We start from the raw sequence: 6000 nt of genomic DNA on the forward strand, positions 1-6000 counted from the left end.
CATATATAATCAGATCATAACGTATAAAATCAGATATGAACATATAAAATCGGATATGAACATATCAAATCAGATCTCAAAGTATCAAATCAGATCTAGACTTATCTCAAAGTATCAAATCAGATCTAGACTTATAAGATCTAGATCTTATAAGTCTAGATCTGATTTGATACTTTGAGATCAGATCTAGATCTCAAAGTATCAAATCAGATCTAGACTTATAAAATCAGATATCTACATATAAAATCGGATCATAGCATATATAATCCGATCATAACATATAAAATCAGATGTGAACATATAAAATCGGATATGAACATATCAAATCAGATCTCAAAGTAACAAATCAGATATCCACATATAAAATCGGATCATAGCATATATAATCGGATCTTAACGTATAAAATCAGATATGAACATATAAAATCGGATATGAACATATCAAATCAGATAGGTATATCCACATTTAAAATCAGATCTCGACTTATAAAACAGATATCCACATATAAAATCGAATCATAACATATAAAATCAGATATCAACATATAAAATCGGATATGAACATATCAAATCAGATCTCAAAGTATCAAATCAGATCTAGACTTATAAAATCAGATATCTACATATAAAATCGGATCATAGCATATATAATCGGATCATAACATATAAAATCAGATATGAACATATAAAATCGGATATAAACATATCAAATCAGATATCCACATTTGAAATCAGATCTCAACTTATAAAATCAGATCTCAACTTATAAAATCAGATCTCCACATATAAATTAAGATATCCACATATAAAATCGGATCGAGAATGCAGTAGCAGGCTGTAAGGACCCGTCCTTACATTAATTAATAAAAATTGTTAAATATTATGAGAATTTAACTGTAATACGAATAGTGGTTTTCTGATAAAAACAACATGGGTTAAGAAGCTCTGGAATTCAAAAATACCTTCCAGTCACTCCCTGTTTAGTTGTAGTTTGTTTGTATGGAAATTCTTTGACGAGTCAGTAAAAGTAAATAACCGTGACAAATCCCCATTAAGACAGAGGCAGATGCACCATAGTAAGGGCCAAGAGCACTTAAGTTGGCTCTCTTAGAAATTTCACGGTGGAACGCTAGTAGAGGTGGGCGACGTCACCAGGTGTGCGCGCGTGAGGTCACGGGAAGAGCTGTGACGTTTCTCAGTTAACCTGAACTTCCGCCTCTCGTTCTAGATGGTTCTCGTATATTCTAGGCCACGGAAGTTGGGAAGAAGACCCGCCCACGGAAGATGAGAGAAGACAAATGAGAGCACAGGAAAAGGGATGCGCAGATCTCCTATTGGCCAGGAAGAAAGTGGAGGGAATTTTGAGAGGGAGATTAGGAAGAAGTTTTCGTGGCATTCAGAGAGAAGCTTTCGTGGCATTCGGAAGAAGTTTCGTGGGATTCGGAAGAAGTTTTCGGAGGAGTCGGAAGAAGTTCTCGAAGCGGTCTGGAGAATGATTTGAATGAGTTGGAGAACGATACAAAGCAGAGCAGTAGTCTAATTTGGGTGATAGCTGCAGCCCTGAGGTAGATGGAAGCAATGATAGAAATTCTGCGTATCCCGACAGCCCGTAGGAATGTTCACCTGTAAGCATGGAAGCCGTAGCAAGGAAGAATCACATCCTGAAAATTATGTAGGCAAAGCCAGTCGAATGAGTGGTCGAACCATTGACCTACTAGACAACTCCTCTATCCACGGAAGAAGAAATGCTGACCGGTAAAGAATATACGACCCTGATTGATTCCAGCCGTGCAGTATCCGGTAGGGAGACACCATAAATCACCGAGATCCCCAAATGAGCGCCCCCGCATTCCAGTACCTGAATGACCGATATGAAAGGAAGCCGAGCAGAGAGGAAAGTTCCAGGCCAAACATGTAAGTGCTATAGAGTTTACCGAAATAGGTGTACCTAATTTATTAAGGAGAGGACTTTAGGAGAAATAAATATATATAGTTAAGGAGGGAGATTTAAGCAATGAATATATGTATAAAAGTGTAATGTATTTAAGACGGACGTAGCCTATAATTTGAAGTGAAGCTCCTCATAATAATGCTTGATGGAAGGAGAGGGTTTAATAGATAACTGAGAATTGTTTAAAGTTGGGAAAGGTTTTTATATTATATATGAAGTTAAAGGTTGGAATTGTGATTTATAATGAGTCGATTTGTGGAGAGTATTTCTGATTTGAGTAGGGGCTAATTAAAAGTGATATGTATAAAGGTATAGAGGATTAACGGTCCTGAAGGGTAATGTTAAATTGAATTGATTAATATTTCCTGTTAACCTGATTGCAGTAAAGGTGTCTAATTGAATAAATGAAATTTTCTTACAAATTGAGACACGAACTCTGAAGGTTTATGTGAGCCAGTTCATTGGCTGGTAGTTGTTGGTGTATTATATAGACTGTTCAGAAGAAGAGTTGGAAGAATCTATGTGAAGTGAATACCACGACCTATCCAAGTCCCTGTAAAGAACACGAAGAGACACCATTGCATAATGAATAATAATGTGTATTAGAATAGGATATCTGATGATAAAACATTGGAGTTTGAACAAAATATTTACACATATAAAGGTTAATGAAATAACAAGTCACTATTATTAGTTTCTGTATGATATGTTAATAAACATTGTTTTATTTTACATTCATGTGTTGGAGTCTGTCATTCCGAAACTCAGCCAATCCTGTGGAGAAATACTTAAAATAATTAAGGTCCCCTTCGAGTCAGGTAATCTTCTGAGAACAAACAAGTCAGATGCTAAAGTGGGAGGATTGGACTAAGGGGATATACATAAAAAAAAAAAGGGGATAAATTATAATAATTAAAATATAAAGAAAATTAGGGCAAACAAGAACAAGAAAAACAATAATACACCACACCCCCACAATTGGCGAGAACACAGACCCCACCCCCACAATTGGCGAGCGAAAGCCAGGATAATTCTGCACAACGGAAGGCTGAGTTCTGAACGACAGGAAAATATATTTACATGTATATATACATGCAATCCAGTTGCTGAAACTGATAGAAAAAATTCAGCTGGCGAGCCAGAAAGCGTAAGTTAGAATTATATATGTTTTACTGAGTTGATTATTGTTGAATGAATTTAGATTGAACAAGTAAATAATGGTGGATTTTAGAGACAAGTACTGTTTTAGCGTTGAACTGGAAATTATTATTTATTTACAATTGAATTAATTAGTGAGACTTATTGGGTGTTGAAATTTTACTAATTGATTATTGATCAAGCAGGTAAATGTTAATGGTAAATTGAATTAGATTATCTAATATAGTTAAAGAATTGTAGAAAGATTAATCGGCAGACATTAATTAGTTAAAGTTGATAGCCAGAGATTAATAGATATAAAATAAAAATGCCAAGAAAGGGTAGGAAACGCGGCGAGGACTGCGAAAATTTTGGGGGCCACAGTGACGAACATGAAGACCAAGTGGGCATATGGGGAAGCGAAATCGAAGGGTTAGCTAAACATTTAAATAGCATCGAAAGAAAGATGGAGTGGATGATGGAAAGGCTCTCTTTAAGCAATGATGCTAGAGAAAATCAGCAACAAACGGAAGTGAAACAAAGATTGGGTACAGTTTCACAAACAAACGAGGGGGGAGACAAGGACGGCGGTCAAAAATGGTGTTATAAGTGCCAGAACTCAGACCATTGGACCTGCTACTGCAAAGTGAAACAGGGTGCTAAAGAAAGCTGGGAAAGGGAAGAGTATTGGGAACGAGACAGGTACCCACACGTAAAAAACCCCAGAAACATGGACAAGCACAGGGAGGAAAGGCATTGCGCAAAACAAGGGGGGTATCGGAATGAACGAGAGCGCATTAACAATGCCGTAGTCAAGAGACATGGATCTTTTAGACATGCCCGCTGCAGGAGGCCATCATTACACTTAAACACCGCCAAAGGAAAGGCCATATCTTTAGGTGCGGTAAGTGCTAATGGCAGTAGAAACGACCTATTATATGTGAGAGGCAGCTTAGGAGGGGTACCAGGTAAGTTTCTGGTGGACACAGGAGCCTCGAGGTCTATTTTAATGTGGGACTACCTCATTAAATACTGCAAAAGGCCGAGTAAGGGAGATATAAGATGTTGCCGCGATTTTCTTGTGGAGGGGGTAGGTGCTGGAGAAATTCACACCGATTACATTGTCAGAGACAAGGTAAGAATACAGGGGTGTGATAACTTGGTGGCCCATTCATATTTTGTGGCAAACAGAATAAACAGTCGTCGACACGACGCAATACTAGGCACGGACCTACTAAGGAAATTAAGAGCCAAGATAGATGTGAGAAATGGCCGCATTACCTTCGGCAGTAATACCCAGGCGAGTCCAAAGGTAGACAGGAGGCGAAAGGCAGGCGTCAGAGCCCAGTATGAGCCAGAGAAAGGGGAAACTCCAAAGGAAGCTAGTGGGGAAGAATTAGAAGGGTGTAAGGCAAGCACAGATAATAAAGTTCTGGTTACACAAAACAAATGGAAATTAAATAAGAACACCAAAACAAATAGGAATAATGAGGGAAGGTGCCAAGAGAAGGGGAGGGTGTTACACGTGGGAGTTTTGGAAACGAGAGAAAGGGGCGGTTTACATTCGGGAGAGAAAACACATGAAGGGGGAGAGAATGGCTGTGATGAGAAGGATCGCAAATTAAATAGAGCAACAGAAATTAAAGGAATCGAAGGATTGGGAAATTACAGAACTGAAGTTTCCAGTGAGGAGAAGGCACACAAACTGAAGGAAATAAACAGGATGCAGCAAATGTATCTAGGAGCAGTATTCGACGAAAATATGGGATGGGAGTAGTTAATGAAGCTTAATATAAGTTTAAGTAATGTCTGGTATATAAGTGTAATTAGAAAATATAAAAAGGCAATTAGAGGAGATTGGCTGTCGATTAAGTGGATCTGGGATAAAGGAAAATCCGTCTGAGGACAGAAAGAAAGAAAAAAATTTACATATGGAATATAAATTTTTTAGGGGAAGAGGAATGCTATGTAAGGACCCGTCCTTACATTAATTAATAAAAATTGTTAAATATTATGAGAATTTAACTGTAATACGAATAGTGGTTTTCTGATAAAAACAACATGGGTTAAGAAGCTCTGGAATTCAAAAATACCTTCCAGTCACTCCCTGTTTAGTTGTAGTTTGTTTGTATGGAAATTCTTTGACGAGTCAGTAAAAGTAAATAACCGTGACAAATCCCCATTAAGACAGAGGCAGATGCACCATAGTAAGGGCCAAGAGCACTTAAGTTGGCTCTCTTAGAAATTTCACGGTGGAACGCTAGTAGAGGTGGGCGACGTCACCAGGTGTGCGCGCGTGAGGTCACGGGAAGAGCTGTGACGTTTCTCAGTTAACCTGAACTTCCGCCTCTCGTTCTAGATGGTTCTCGTATATTCTAGGCCACGGAAGTTGGGAAGAAGACCCGCCCACGGAAGATGAGAGAAGACAAATGAGAGCACAGGAAAAGGGATGCGCAGATCTCCTATTGGCCAGGAAGAAAGTGGAGGGAATTTTGAGAGGGAGATTAGGAAGAAGTTTTCGTGGCATTCAGAGAGAAGCTTTCGTGGCATTCGGAAGAAGTTTCGTGGGATTCGGAAGAAGTTTTCGGAGGAGTCGGAAGAAGTTCTCGAAGCGGTCTGGAGAATGATTTGAATGAGTTGGAGAACGATACAAAGCAGAGCAGTAGTCTAATTTGGGTGATAGCTGCAGCCCTGAGGTAGATGGAAGCAATGATAGAAATTCTGCGTATCCCGACAGCCCGTAGGAATGTTCACCTGTAAGCATGGAAGCCGTAGCAAGGAAGAATCACATCCTGAAAATTATGTAGGCAAAGCCAGTCGAATGAGTGGTCGAACCATTGACCTACTAGACAACTCCTCTATCCACGGAAGAAGAAATGCTGACCGGTAAAGAATATACGACCCTGATTGAT

This window comes from Mastigoproctus giganteus, chromosome 3 (assembly GCF_048544385.1).
Source record: "Mastigoproctus giganteus isolate SK-2022 chromosome 3, ASM4854438v1, whole genome shotgun sequence".
NCBI classification, from domain to species: domain Eukaryota; kingdom Metazoa; phylum Arthropoda; class Arachnida; order Uropygi; family Thelyphonidae; genus Mastigoproctus; species Mastigoproctus giganteus.